A 15925-nucleotide genomic window follows, 5' to 3' on the forward strand; every position below is an offset into this window, starting at 1 on the left:
CCGGGAGGCGGAGCTTGCAGTGAGCTGAGATCGCGCCACTGCACTCCAGCCTGGGCGACAGAGCGAGACTCTGCCTCAAAAAAAAAAAAAAAAAATAATAATCTTATGGGACCACCATGAGAGCTGTGGTCTGTTGGTGACTGAAACCATGTTGTGCAGCACATGACCTTATTTGTGAGCTTCTTCAGATTTTGATGGGAAGAAAACAGTTGGATGACACAGTGACTGGCAATAATTAAAGTGAAAAGGTACCAAATTGTACCTCAATATTTGGTGTTTTTAAGTCTTGTTCTAGGCCGGGTGCAGTGGTTCACACCTGTAATCCCAGCACTTTTGGAGGCCGAGGTGGGCGGATCACCTGAGGTTGGGAGCTTGAGACCAGCCTGACCAACATGGAGAAACCCCATCTCTACTTATAATAAACAAATTGGCCAGGCGTGGTGGCGCATGCCTGTAATCCCAGCTACTTGGGAGGCTGAGGCGTGAGAATTGCTTGAACCCAGGAGGCGGAGGTTGCGGTGAGCCAAGATCACGCCATTGCACTCCGACCTGGGCAACAAGAGCAAAACTCCATCTCAAAAAATAAATAAATAAATAAATAAGGTAAATCTTGCTATATAAATGAATATATCTTTCCAGTATAATTTTTTATATTTAAACTTAGCTACTTTAAAATTATTTAATCATTATTTTACTATTTAATTTTTAGTAAAGAATTATTGGGTGGGAAAGCAGGTTAATTTATTGTTAAAAATTATGCTTGCAGAAAACCTAGTGGTTTGGATCACAAGACCCTAGCTTTTATTGATGAGAATGAATTTCCACTGTGGACAAAACAAAACCAACTAAATAAACAAAAATAAAAATACCTATGAAAGGCCAGGCATGGTGGTTCACACCTGTAATCCCAGCACTTTGGGAGGCCAAGGCAGGCAGATCACAAGGTCAGGAGTTCGAGACCAGCCTGGCCAACATGACGAAATCCCATCTCTACTAAAAATACAAATATTAGCCGGGCGTGGTGGCGGGCATCTGTAGTCCCAGCTACTTGGCAGGCTGAGGCAGGAAAATCGCTTGAACCCGGGAGGCGAAGGTTGCAGTGAGCCAAGATCGCACCACTGCACTCTAGCCTGGGTGACAGAGCGAGACTCTGTCTCAAAAAAACAAAACAAAACAAAAAACCCCACCAGCTATGGAAAGAAACAACCTTTACATACAGAGTTGTCAAATGAGATTCAGGAGAAATTATATCAGTCCAATAATTGAGTAACATTGACTAAATTGCTGAATTTCTCTTTCCTGTGTTACAACAGAAAAGAAATATGCACAGAATATCGACATCAGGCATTTTCCTGTGACACCGCTCCCCAAATTGAGTAAGGTGTCACTATTAGATTCTTCCATAGCCCCCCGTGTTTACTCTTCTCATAGCCTGTACCTCATGGTACTATAATCATATCTTTATTTGTTCCTACTCCTTATTGGATGCTTCTTCACAGCACAGTCTCTGTCTTGTCTATCATTATATTTCCCAGTGCTTAGCATTATCACAGGCATTATATATCCCAGTGCCTATGATATTTAAATAATTGCCAAATAAATAAATGAATAAGCAAACATATTAGTACATGGATAAAAAATAAATAAGGCATGTGTTTTAATTATTTATGACTGTATGACAAAAAGCTCAAAAACTTAGAGACTAATAACAATAATTTACTATTTCTCATGATTCTGTGAGTTGCCTGGAAAGCTCTTCTGCTGTTTCACCTGAGCTCACTTATGGTACTGCATTCAGCTGGGGGATTTCCCGGGGATTGAGCTCAGTTGAGACAACTGAGGATCTGGACCTTTCTCTCCGTATGTCTTTCATCTTCAGGTTGGCTCCTTGGACTTCTTAACGTGATGAGAGCAATGTGCCAATGTGCAGACACTGAACTTACATCATGTTTGCTGACGTCTCTTAGGCCAAAGCAAATCATTTAGCCAAGCCTAGAATAAATGTGGGAAGAAATTACACATGGGCATGAACACTGTATTTGGGAGACCCTGAGTGTAATAATGAATCACAAATGTCTCTACCTTAAGGGATTTCTTAATCCAGGAGTGTTCAGTTGTTTGGCTTCCCTGGGCCACATTAGAATTGTCTTGGGTCACACATAAAATACACTAATACAATAGCTGATGAGCTTTAAATAAAATCACAAAAAAGGCTGGGCACTGTGGCTCACGCCTGTAATCCCAGCTCTTTGGGAGATGGAGGTGGGCAGATCACAAGGTCAAGAGATTGAGACCATCCTGGCCAACATGGCGGAAACCCACCTCAACTAAAAATAAAAAAATTAGCTGGACGTGGTGGTGAGCCTGTAGTCCTAGCTACTCGGAAGGCTGAGGTGACAGAGTAAGACTCTGTCTCAAAAAAAAAAAAAAAAAAAAAAAAAAATCGCAAAATAACCTCATAATGTTTGAAGAAAGTTTACTGATTTGTGTTGGGCCTCATTCAAAGCCATCCTAGGCCACAAGTGGCTCACAGACTGCGGGTTGGATAAGCTTGTCCTAATCAAAGCAGATGAGTGAGTATACAGCTAACGTTCTGTAATAAATGTTATGCCAGAGATAACAACAAACTGCTTAGGATACAGGTATAGACAGCATTAGAGCCAGGAGGTCTTATTTTGAACCTCTCTCCTTTTATTAATTGCTGTGTGACTTTAGCTAAGTTACTTAATCTGTCAAAATAGTGGCTTTATAATTCTAAAAATAGGTATAAGGCCTACTTGGTATTTGTCGAAACTTCCTTCCAATATGACATACTGTTCTACAGAGGCTTGAAAAGCTAAAACCTGTGTTTATCAGACTCCTTTGCAGCTAAAGCTCTTGATGTGACTTAGATCAAGCGATTAAATATGTACTATGAGAACTGACTTTGAAACTGAATCAAATGGGAAAATATGAAGCGGCTTGAAGGGCAGTGAAGGGCATCAACTTTTGCTGGAAGGATCTAGCAGCTGTAGCATAACTCAGGGGCCAACAGTGCTGGTGATAGAGTCATGTTCCAGTTACATGGCTTTGACATCACAACCTATGAGTCTGCAGTAGGCATGGCACCTTCTGGATGCCTAGTGTTCCACCTATAGTAGAGAGAGCAGTCCCCTGGGCAGGCTAATTCTTTTTTTTTTTTTTTTTTTTTTTTGAGATGGAGTTTTGCTCTTGTTGCCCAGGCTGGAGTGCAATGGCACCATCTCAGTTCACCACAGCCTCCGCCTCCCAGGTTCAAGCGATTCTTCTGCCTCAGCCTCCCGAGTAGCTGGGATTACAGGTGCCCAATACCACGCACAGCTAATTTTGTATTTTTAGTAGAGACTGGGTTTTGCCATGTTGGTCAGGCTGGTCTCAAACATCAGGTGATCCACCTGCCTCTGCCTACCAAAGTGCTGGGATTACAGGCGTGAGCCACCACGCCTGGTCCCTGGGCAGGCTAGTTCTATGGTAGTGAACTGGGAGCCATTCCTGGAGGTCTTGTCTAAAGCCGCTCCATTTAGACCTTTCAGCGCTTTTGTAGGCATCAAATTCCCTTTCTGCTTAAGGTGTCGAGAGTAGTTTCTGCTTTCTGGACTCAGCCCTTATGGACAGGTTGCTTTCCAATATTGTTGTGAAGTTTACTAGAGACACTTTATGTAAAATTGATTCATGCTTGGGAAGTGCTTATTTAGTAAATACTAATGTTCCTTCTCTTATAATTTTTATATACAAAATAACAGATGAAACCTCCAGATGTTTTTAAAGATTCTGACTCTCTCTTAGTGTTTAGTTGGCATGCAAACACAATCTTTAAACAAAAACTTCCAGTCACACTAATATACAAACATGGAAATAGATTCAGAGATGCAAAATACATCCTATTCTTAATCACCTTTTAACAAAGACTATGATCATGTTTTGAGATTAAGTGCCTGATCTTAACCTTGGGCAAAGCATTTTACTGCCTCAATTTCTTCATTAAGGGCCTCAGTGTCCTCATTTATCAAGTAAAGGAGTTGGATTTACATAATTTCTAAGACTTCTTCCTTCCTTCCTTGCTTCAAAACTGTGTGTTCTTTAAAGCACTAAGCAATTACCTCCCACTGCTGGCCTACATATATGCAGTCAAAGTTTATCACCGGTTTCTAGGCTTTGCTAGAGGTCTGAAATTGCATAAAAAGAGTTGACCCAGTGTCTTTATGAACTTGTTAGTTCTCAAGTAAGCTAGGATAACCACTCCCTCTCAATAAAGCATGTTTTAGCTCTTTTATCGATAATAATATATTTTCCTGACCAAACGAATATGGATCCAACACTCCTAAACATAATTCCTCTCCCCCTTCTAACACTTAAGCAAGCACTGTCATCATTATCATTGATAACCTTTATTACACAATTGCTATCTGTTGAGCCCTTATATTTTCTTGTTTGCATGACTTATTGCCAATTTAACTTCCACAACACCCCATACACTTTTTTGATATGATGAGACTAAGGCTGAAAGAAGTTAAGCAAGTTATCCAAGGTCACGGAATTACCAAGTGGCAGAGTTAGATCTTGACTAGGTGTATTTGAACTGAAAGTTTCTTAACAACTACATTAGATGACTTCTTAATAACAATACTAAGTAGTAGTAGTATTGAAAATAGCATTATTTTAGCCAACCTTTATTGAGTGCTTGCTATATGCCAAGTACTCTGCTGACTTATTCATATCTGAATTCTCATAATCTATAGCTTAAACCCTATTATAACCTCCATTTTACAAATGAAAAAAATTGAAGCTTGTTAATTTTAAGTGTGTCTTTTTTTTTTTTCTTTTTTTTTTTTTTTGAGACAGGGTCTCACCCTGTTATCCAGCCTGGAGTACAGTGGCATGATCCCGGCTCACTGCAATCTCTGCCCTCTACCTCCCAGACTCAAGCATCCTCCCACCTTGGCCTCCCAACTAGCTAGGACTACAGGGGTGCACCAACATGCCTGGCTAAGTTTTGTCTATTTTTTGGTATAAGCAAGGTTTCACCATGTTGCCCAGGCTTCAAACTAACAGGCTCAAGTCATACACCCGCCTCAGTCTCCCAAAGAGCTGGGATTACAGGCATGAGCCACTGAGCCTGGCCTAAGTGTGTCTTGACTAAAATTATTCAGCTCCACTAGTGGAGCTGGACTGTGAACCTCAGCAGTATGTAAACCACAGTGTTTTCACCTGCCATGCCTTATTGCCTCCTGTCTCCTTATAGTGATGATATTGAAGGAAAAATCTTGACTCTGCTTTAATTTATGGACAAAGTAATTTGTTTGCATATTTAAAAGCTGTATAAGTAACAAAGTACTTATGGCACTCCCCCACAACTGATTCTGCCCATGAGTGTGCCACCACTCCACGCCTGAGAACCACTCACACAGAGACTAATGAGTACAAATAGAGGGAAAGAATGTGTAGGTAAGAAAAGCCATGGTATGAAGCCGGTTACAGTGGCTCATGCCTGTAATCCCACCACTTTGGAAGGCTGGGGTGGGCGGATCACTTGAGGCCAGGAGTTTGAGACCAGGCTGGCCAACATGGTGAAACCCCTTCTCTACTAAAAATAAAACCAGATGTGGTGGTGTGCCCCTATAGTCCCAGCTATTCTGAAGGTCGAGGTATAAGAATCACTTGAGCCCAGGAGGTGGAGGTTGTAGTGAGCCAAGATCGTGCCACTGCACTCCAGCCTGGGTGACAGAGCGAAACTGTCTCAAAAAGAAAAAGAAAAAAAAATCTTTGGTATGAACACACACTCCCCTTTTTCTTTCTTTCTTTTTTTTTTTGTGTGTGTGTGTGAAGACCATAATAACCTTTTTAATTAATTAATTTGTTTATTTTTAAGCTACTTCTGAATAACATAACAACCTTTATTATTTTCCTGCTAGAGCTACAGAATTTCTGATCCTATTTCTATTAGGGTGGCGGTGATTATGGGAAACCACTTTATATATTCCTCTTAAACATAACTTACTATCTTTTTTTTTTTTTTTTTTTTTTTTTTTTGTGATGGAGTCTTGCTCTGTCGCCCAGGCTGGCGTGCAGTGGCACAATTTCGGCTCACTGCAACCTTCGCCTCCCGGGTTCAAGCAAGTCTCTGCCTCAGCCTTCCAAGTGGCTGGAATTACAGGTGTCTGCCAGTAGGCCCGGCTAATTTTTGTATTTTTAGTAGAGATGGGGTTTCACCATTTTGGCCAGGCTGGTCCTGAACTCCTGACCTCGTGGTCCACCCGCCTCGGCCTCCCAAAATACTGGGATTACAGGCATGAGCTACCGCATCTGGCCCTTAAACATAACTTTCCATGTTGTATAGACATTAGTTTATAATTTATGGGTTTTTTGGGAAAAAAAAATACAGCCCTTTTAAAATCTGAATCAGTCTTATAAATGAACTAGATGCCTATTAGATTTAATAAGAAAAAAGTATAAATCTAAGCAATTAATTATTAAGCACCTAACAGCCAAATACAGCACCTGTGGGCAGAGAGGCCCTCTCCTTTGAGGAGGTGAAAACTAATTGCAATAGCAGACATGCTGAGAAGTCACACTGGGAGGCATGGAGTGCACACAGCAGTTGTCATTTTCCATTTGCTGAGCCACATTAAAAGGAAAGGTAGAGATCTAAGGAAAAAGTATTTAAAACACCTTGGGAAATTTATTTAATAACCAAGCATGAAAAAAAGATGGGTGATAATGAAAGCCAGTAAGAAAAGTGGTAAGGGGATATTTAATCTGGGTTTCAGGAACTCTGAGCCTTGAGGCTTTTAATCTCTGAAAGGTCACAGGTGTAGCACACAGTAGGTGCTCAAACATCATTAAAATAACCAGCTAATGGATGAATGGATGGATGGCTTTTTCCCCTAAGTTTAACAAAAGAGGAAGTTTGATATTTGTAAATATTATTGAAGATAGTACCTATTATAGACTAAATGTTTATGTTACCCCCAAACTCAGATGTTGAATCCCTAGCCCTCAGTGTGATGGTCTTTGAAGATGGGGCCTGTGGAAGATATTTAGGATTAGATGAGGTTATCAGGGTGGGGCCCTGCTCTGATGGAAGTAGGGCCATTATAAGAAGAGACACAAGAGAGTTTGTTCTGTCTCTTACTCTACGCATACAAACTGAGGAAGAGCCATGTGAGGACACAGCAAGTCAGATGGAGAGCCCATGCCAGGAACTGAATGGGCCAGCACCTTGATCTTGTACTTCCCAGTCTCCAGAACTGTTAGAAATTAATTTCTCAGCCTGGCCAACATGGCGAAACACCATCTCCACTAAAAGTACAAAAATTAGCTGGGCACAGTGGTGGGCGCCTGTAATCCCAGCTACTCAGGAGGCTGAGGCAGGAGAATTGCTTGAACCTGGGAGGCAGAGATTGCAGTGAGCTGAGATAGCACCACTGCACTCCAGCCTGGGCAACAAGAGTGAGACTCTGTCTCAAAAAAAAAAAAAAAATTAATTTCTGTTGTTTAAACCACTCAGTCTGTGGTATTTTGTTATGGCAGCCCACACAGGCTAAGATCATACCTATACCTAAGTCTTCATATATCTTTAAAGCTTGTGCTACTTGGGTACACATACAATTATAGAATAGTACATAGATTATACATTGCAAATATATGTACATATAAATATTGGTCATTTTAATTTCTAAAAAATAGTTACTTTTGAATGTAAAATAACTTACCAATTGAATGAAAATTGTACTATTTCCTATGACTTAGAGGACTACATCCAAGAAGCAGTTGGTATTCAAATCATGGGGCCATACCTAGGGCCCCTCAGTTAAGGTGGTGCTATAATAGCCAACCTGTAAGCAGCATATCAAGGGAGGAATCCAGGTCTCTTGAGTATAGGCGGGGCACAAACCCATACTTCATAGTGCACTTTCATTTGTCTCTCTCTTTATTTCTTCCTTGGGACACATAATGATAGAAAACTAATCAGATGCTAGTGGCCACGACCTGGGGTGTGCTAGATGCAATATCGGGGAGCCGTAAGGGCTTTCAGTGGAGATTCAAAGTCCTCGGGGACTGTTTCTGGGGACAGGGCCTTGCTGGCAACTTCAGAGCTGGATTTCTCTCTCATAGTAAATACAAATCAACCCTAAGCATCGGATAGACAGAGTGCTAATTAAGTCCTTAGTTATGAGAGCTCTTGCTTTATGCGTGGGAACAGGAGCAGTTCCTTCCCTGGGTTTACATAGCCAAGAGCTGATAGCTTTTTAAAAATTTGTCATAAAGATGAATATCTCCCTGAGAGCATGGTATGATAAGAGTACCAAAATCCTAGAGACAAGGTTAGAGCTCATCTCTGTTTCTTATTAACTATGATCCTTAGAATGTTGTTATAGTTTACTAAGACTTTTTGCTTCTCTGCAAAATGGGGCTAATAATGGAGCTAATAATTTCTGCTCTACCTGCCTCAGCAGGTTAATCTCAGAAACAAGTGAGGAACATTTGGGCATGAGAAAACCTTTTAGGAATATAATTATAATTCTTTACACCAGTAGTTGGCAAACTCTCGCCCACAGGTCAAATCTGTCTCACTGCGTGTTTTTGTATGGTCTACAAGCTAAGAATAGGTTTCACATTTTTAAATGGTTGAGAAGAAGGATATATTATGATGTGAAAATTATATAAAATTCAAATTTCAGTGTCCAAATGAATGAGTATAAATGTTCACTTGTTTACATATTATCTATAGCTTATCTTATATCTTACCACCACCATGTTAAAGTTGAGTATGGCCCATAAAATATTTTCAGTCTTGCCCTTCAGAGAAAATATTTGTCAACCCCTGCTTTATATAAGTGTGTAAATCTAGGTTTTCCAGAGAAATAGAACCAGCAGGAGATATACGTTAGGCTGTTCTTGCATTGCTATAAAAAGTACGTGAGGCTGGGTAATTTATAAAGAAAAGAGGTTTAATTGGGTCACAGTTCTGCAGGTTTTACAGGAAGCATGGTGCTGATATGTCTGCTCAGCTTCTCATGAAGCCTCAGGGAGCTTTCAATCATGGAAGAAGGCAAAGGGAGAACAGGCACACCACATGGCAAAGGCAGGAGCAAGTGAGAGGGTGTGAGGAGGTGCCACACACTTTTAAATGACCAGGTCTTGTGGGAACTTGCTATCTCGAAGGCAGCACCAAACCATGAGGGATCCACCCTCATGACCTAAACACCTCCCACCAGGCCCCACCTCCAGCACTGGGGAATCACAATTCAACATGAGATTTGAATGGGGATGAATACCCAAACTATATCAAGGTATATCTCTATGTATCCCAGTATAGGATACACACACACACACACACACACACACACACACACACACACACACACACACATATGAGGAGAGAGAGAGATTATGGGAACTGGTTCATGCTATTATGGAGGCTAAGAAGTCTCATGATCTGCCATTTCTTAGCTGGTGGTATAATTTAGTCCAGGACTGAAGGCCCAAGAACCAAGAGCGCAGATGTCCAAGGGCTGAAGATAGATGTACCAATTCAGAAAGAGAATCAATCCTTCCTCCACCTTTTTGTGCTATTTGGGCCCTCAGTGAATTGGGTGATGCCTACTCATATTGGTGAGGACAGATCTTCTTTACTCAGTCATCCGAGTAAATGTTTCTGTCTCCCAAGGCTTGTTCAATAGGTTCATGAATAACCATCATGGGCCCCAGTGATAGAGCAACTATATTCATAGGCTTACCATCATGGACTTTGCTTCTGTCCTTGGGGAAGAGGTGCTACTGTCGCTGGCTATCGCCACTTCTGAGCGACCAACTTGTTCTCAGTGTTAACTAATCCTGGGGTTTGAATATGCAACCATATTCCCTAGGCACCCAGCCAGTCCTCAGTAACACTGGACTCCTACTGCAAGCGGGAAGGCAGCAGTCCATCCTCTCTGGAACAAATCTATGCCCTGGGCTCAGAGTTGCCATCCCTGTTCACCATGCTTCATGGTTCTGCCCTCATGATCTGTAGAAGCAACGGATGCCGAGGGCACCAACAGGCGTCCCACCAACCTGGTTCTGGCCAAAGAACTGACTGTTCTCTGAAAGAAGTAAGGCAATAAATGGAATTTATAGGACTTGCTCCTCATCATGCGAAGCTGCTGGCCTTACAGAACAGTAATGACAACTCACATTTACACACTGGGCACTCCTCTAAGAACTTCCCATGTGACAACTTATTTAACCTTTAAAACAGCCTTTTGAGATAATTACCATAATTATATTAATTTCTAAGAAGAGGACACTAAAGCAAGTATGGTTAATAGACTGACTCTTGTCACTCAGTAAGTAAGTGGGGTCTGAGACTTGAACCCAGACAGTTCAGCTCCAGAGCCTGTGCTCGTAACTGCTACTACTCATAACCACTACTACCCATAACCACACTGCCTACAACAGAGGAATGGAACTGCCCTTCAAAGCAACCGTTATAGTGTCTTATTAGAAAGAAAGGCAGGTGAGTTACAGTGTGGTTCTAGGGGGTGAAGTTTAGTTTTTGAACAAGTTGTCAATTCCTGGTGCCATTTCTGCCATAGCAAGAATATACTCATCTGTGGATCAAGAGGGTGGAAGCTGGAGTTATGACCCATTTCCATGTGGGAGGTTTTGCTTATGTTCTCCATAACTCAGGGCTCCACTGATAGACAGCATTTAGAATCAAAGGAGGAATCATCACGGGGAATAAAGTAATGGCTCCACTGAATTAGCAGCTGAATTATTGGCCCATTTTAGACTTCTCATGACAGTGGTGAAAAAGGGGAGCTCTGGAATAGATCAGGCTGCTTGAGCTCAACTATTTCAAGGGAATATATTAGTTAGGGTGCAACTGACTTTAAGTAACGATGCCAGCGATACATTTAAAAATAACCCAATCATAACAACCTAAATCATTGAGGTCTGGAGGAAGGCAGTCCACAGGTGGATTCAGTGGCTCAAAGATATCATCCAGGCCAGGCGCGGTGGCTCACGCCTGTAATCCCAGCACGTTGGGAGGCTGAGGCAGGTGGATCACAAGGTCAGGAGTTCAAGACCAGCCTGATCAATATGGTGAAACCCCACCTCTACTAAAAAATACAAAAATTAGCTAAGCATGGTGGCATGTACTGTACTCCCAGTTACTCAGGAGGCTGAGGCAGGACAATCACTTGAACCCAGGAGGCGGAGGTTGTGGTGAGCTGAGATTGTGCTACTGCACTCCAGTCTGGGTGACAGAGTGAGACTCCATCTCAAAAAAAAAAAAAAAAAAATCATCCAAGAACCAGGTTCTTCCTAGCACCCTCCTTCCTTGGCTGCTTGGTGATGCCTCTGCTAACAGTGCCAAGATGGCTGCCACGGAACCTGAAATGAGTGAATGTGTGAGTGAAGCAAAGAACTGGGGACAGTGGAGAATCTATTTCAGTGACTGGCTCCCGCAGTTTCCAGGCCAACAGTTCCCTGTGGCAGCATCAACCATCCAGCGCTGGTGGTGGTGCCGCCAGTATGTCCATGACTCAGCTGTGCAGCAGTCTTCTCACCAGGTAGTCCCATTGGTGTGAGTTTGGTTGTGGCTCTCACTTCCTCACCTCCATTTGTTCCTAGTCATTTTCTGACCCTGATTCTCTAAGCCCTCCCAGTGAGTCAGTGAGCTACCTGATATCTCTTTGGTTCTCTTTTCCCTGCTTATATAAGCAAGAATCAATTTCTGATGTTGTAGCTAAGAAATCTGACTGATAACATGGCTGTTTAATTGATGTGTTGAAAGTGAGGTTTGCTTTCTTTTCGGTGTTTTAAAATTTTTTAAAAAATTATTTATTGATGTATTTTTTTTATAGATAGGGGTCTTGCTATGTTGGCCAGGTTGGTCTTGAATTCCTGGCCTCAAGTGATCCTCCCACTTTGGCCTCCCAAAGTTCTGGGATTACAGGCATGAACCACTATACCCTGCCTCTTTTTGGTGTTTTCAGTGGGTTTCAAAAGATTGCCAGAGGGCAAATACACCTTTACTAGAATGTAGGCTTTACCAAGTCTCTAGTTCATTTTAATGGCTTCCTATCAGTGAAATTCAGGCCACACAAGTCCTGAAAAATGTTCTGGGAAAGAGGCATAGCTGCTCACAAATACCGCTTATTGAGGACTTACTATGAGCCGGGTACTATGAAAAGTAATTTAATATGGATTTAATTCTCATTGTGTTATCTACATTTTACAGATAAGGAAGCTGGTATGTGGATCAGTAACATAGGGTACAATAGCAAATGACCCTGTGCTACTCGACTGCAAAGGCCTGGCAACTTTCCAGTGTACTAGATCATTATTTTCATTTACTTATGTTGTCAGAAATTAAAGCAATAGATTGTGCCCTTCCAAAGTCTCCATAATACTGCTCAGCCAACTGAAGTTGAAGTTGATATCAAAGACATCTATCTTGGAATCTATCCACAGGATTTTGTCTATCCAAAGGACCATAAAGATATTGATCACTTTTTAATGTACGGTAAGGTCAGTGGCACAAACCCTGAGGTTACCTTTAAAGTGTGGCTTGGAGTTACCTAAGCTGGACCTGCCTTGCACTGGACTTGTTTATCATGCTGGATCACCCATATACCCCATTTAAGAGAAACTTCACACCTCCATCCAGTCCCTATAGCTGACGCAGGCATGTTTTATACTAATTTCCATAATTAATGAGCAAGGAACTACTTGCCTGAAGGTCATCAATTTATTGACTGGCCTGTGGCTTATGCAGCCTGTCTTAGAAAGATGGGTCATTCAGATAGGTCTTATCTAAGTTAGGAATTGGGAAACTGAGAAGGAGAGGGTGTTAGCAGTAGAGCTGAAGGTAAAAGGATGCTCTGATGTAAAACTGATTCAAAAGTCACATGAAAGCTAATGCTAGGAGGAGGTAAAGTTTATGCTCTCTGAAACAGAGGGTGAGGAAGCTGTTTGGTGGAGAGAAGAGGATGCAAAACATGGGCAGAGAGACATAGTGATATTCTGAGAGAGGGAGGAAAAACAGGAAAGGGAGGGAGAGAATGACCTGGGGCTTCCTGGATTTTCTGAATTTTCCAGGAAACTTTAGTGGATCCCTGTTCCTTAAACCCACTATACTTTTTGAAACTCTCTTTCTCATCAACCTTTAAAAAGGAAACTTGTGAACTAATTTGTTTCATCTTTTTAGTTTTCCCTCATTCTTCCTCCTGTGACCTAACTAATCCAACAACTAGAACCAAGAGAAAAGTGAAATAGAAAGCAAGCCTGGATAATCCACAGACATAAAAACCAGACACTGAAGGGTAAAACTTGATTATTTTGTGCTAAACCCGAGGTTTTTATAACCCCTCTGCTCCCCTCTGTGGATAAAGGCAGAATTGAGAGGATTTTTCATTCTATACAATCCAAAAGCAGAAGCAAAATGAAATTCTTTTCTGATTTTTTTTCATGACTATGAAATGAAAACATCAGTGTACTTCCTGATAAAAAATGTGCTTTTTTTTTTTCCTGATTCAACAGCCTCCCCCTCTTAAGTCTAAGGTGTTCTAAACACACACCTGGATCTCACCTCTAAATTGCCAGGCAGATGGTTTGAGTGGGAAAAGCCAGACGGGGCAGTCGTTTTTGCATAGGTTAGCTAAAAGACTAACACCCCTACTTCACACCAAAGCAAAGAAAGGGAAGACCTCTCTCCCTTTGTGACCCAATGATAATAATCCCCTATAGCAGCTGAAGAGTTGATGGAGGCTCTGAGAAGAGTTTCGTCTCAGGCTGTTTGGCTTTCAAAGCTCCTTCCACCAACCTGCAGAGAAGGGTCTCCTGGATTCCTCTGTTTTTATCTCTTATTTGCTATTTTCTCTTGCTCAGCATTGCACAGAATATAGGTTAGTAATGAAGAAACTGTGGTGCAAAGCTTAAGCCTCTGGACTCTAGAGACAAACCTCTAGGGTTCAAACCTTGCCTGCGCCACTTACAAATAGATTGATCTCTCTGAGCTTCAGTTTCCTCATCTGTAAAACCACGGATATTATTACTTTCTACCTGTAGAACTAAGCGGGGTACTATTTGTAAGGGGTCCGGGATAATGTCTAGTACATAGTGCACCATAGTAAGTACTTGCAAAATCAACAAATCTGCTCCAAGGAAAGGAGACTCCTCCACAAAAGAAGACCCAGGCTGGTGGAAATAGAGCTTTCTTTGAAAAGAAATGAATTGTGCTTCTTGCTATAGTGATTTGTTTTCTTTGCAGTAAATTTCCATTTCATAATTAATCTATACTATGCCACTGAATATTCTAAAGTAAGAGGGTATTTCAAATAATAGGTAATGTGGTTTTGGAAAAAAGAAAAATTAAAACCAGAAATGTACTGTTTAAATATAGTTTAATTAACTGGCAATTTTGGGCATGGAAATCAGCAAAAATAAAAGAGAATGAAAGAGTTCAAGGTAGTTGTGCCAAAAGACCTGGGCTGAATTCCAGCTCTGCAGCCTTTTAACTATTTTACCTCTGGCAAGGCCCTTACTGCCCCGCTGAGCTTCAGTATCTGCAAAACGGGGACACTTGTACCTATCTCCCAAGGAGGTCCTGAGGATGAAGTAAGATAACCTGGTACAGTAGGGGCTACAGGCTATGCATTCAATGACTCAACAAGTGTTAGAATTTACATTTGAAAACAGTTTCCACCAAGCTCCTACACAGAGTCCTTCAGAGTTTGGCTGAGGACCCAACAACTTCTTTAGGCACACTTCTACCAAGCTGGGTCATCTGGTTTCCCACAACTGGCTGAGATGATGGGCAGTTCAAGAACACTGCAAGGAAAAACACACCGACTAGCAAGTGATAAAGGGGACAGGACTAAAAGAGACAATAATTATGTAAAGAAAGAGAAGGTAGAACATTTTGTAAAAATAAGACAAAACAAATCCAAAGTTTAATAGTTTGGGGTCTTTCAGCGTAGACCATGCTCTCCTCTGAAGGACTACTACATCACAGCCCAGTGCAATGATTGGCATTCACATGATCCCAAGCCTGTTGGGCACTAAGATATCATTCAGACTCAAGTCTGGAAGATCCTGGTAGGGTGGAATGTGCTTGCACCCCAGGAGAAAGGGACTTGGAGGAAAGCACCAGAATATCTCAGGTTATTTGGAAATGAACTTCAAGAAGACTAGGAGTGAAAGAGAGGCTGCTTGAGGTCCCAGCTTCTTACAAGATCTTCAGAGATTTGAAGGGCCTGGAAGGATACGGTTGTACTGACTATACAGAGGAAGAAACATTTGCAAGCTAGCTGAGGTGTGCTCCTAGCTACTGGAGGACAAGTTGAAACTGTTTCCCTTTGAAGAGGAAAAGAAGGTAAGTAATAGAAAGGGTTAGGTAGAAACATTTTTATTAACAATGTTTAGATTTTATTTGTTGAACAGATGCACTGTGGTGCACTGAAGGTACTAAACTCAGCTCAACTCCTGAACAGATCAGACCACCTTCTTGCAGGGACATGCAGTATAGAAGGTAGGCAGCCCCTCAGCATGGGGGATTCAGAGCTTGGCTGTGGAAGCCAGGTGCCTGGGTTCAAACTCAACTCTGACTCTTACTGTTTGCATGACCCCCAGCTTAATCTAACTTAATCTCTTCTATCTAAAAGAAACACCTTATAGCATTGTTGTGAGGATAATTGTGTTAATACACATGAGGCACTTAGAAGACTGCCTGGCACACTGCAGTATTTCCACCAGTGTTAGCTATTGCCAAATACATTCCTCACATCTGTTTTATCTTCTTGCGCTTCTAGGATTAGACGATTGGGTTGCCTCAAGTCCACTCACTACAAACAATGCTGTGATGAATACTTTCATGCATTCGTTTAATATGCATTTTATACAGGTTGCGCGCAGTAGC

General features: G+C 41.6%; 1 long non-coding RNA gene across 1 annotated transcript in view; it reads right to left on the reverse strand.

Annotated features, from left to right (window-relative positions):
* LOC112613146 overlaps positions 1–15925 on the reverse strand; it is a 55205-nt gene that overhangs the window by 9038 nt on the left and 30242 nt on the right. The window lies entirely within an intron of this gene.

Source organism: Theropithecus gelada, chromosome 1 (genome assembly GCF_003255815.1).
Source record: "Theropithecus gelada isolate Dixy chromosome 1, Tgel_1.0, whole genome shotgun sequence".
In the NCBI taxonomy this organism is placed as follows: Eukaryota; Metazoa; Chordata; class Mammalia; order Primates; family Cercopithecidae; genus Theropithecus; species Theropithecus gelada.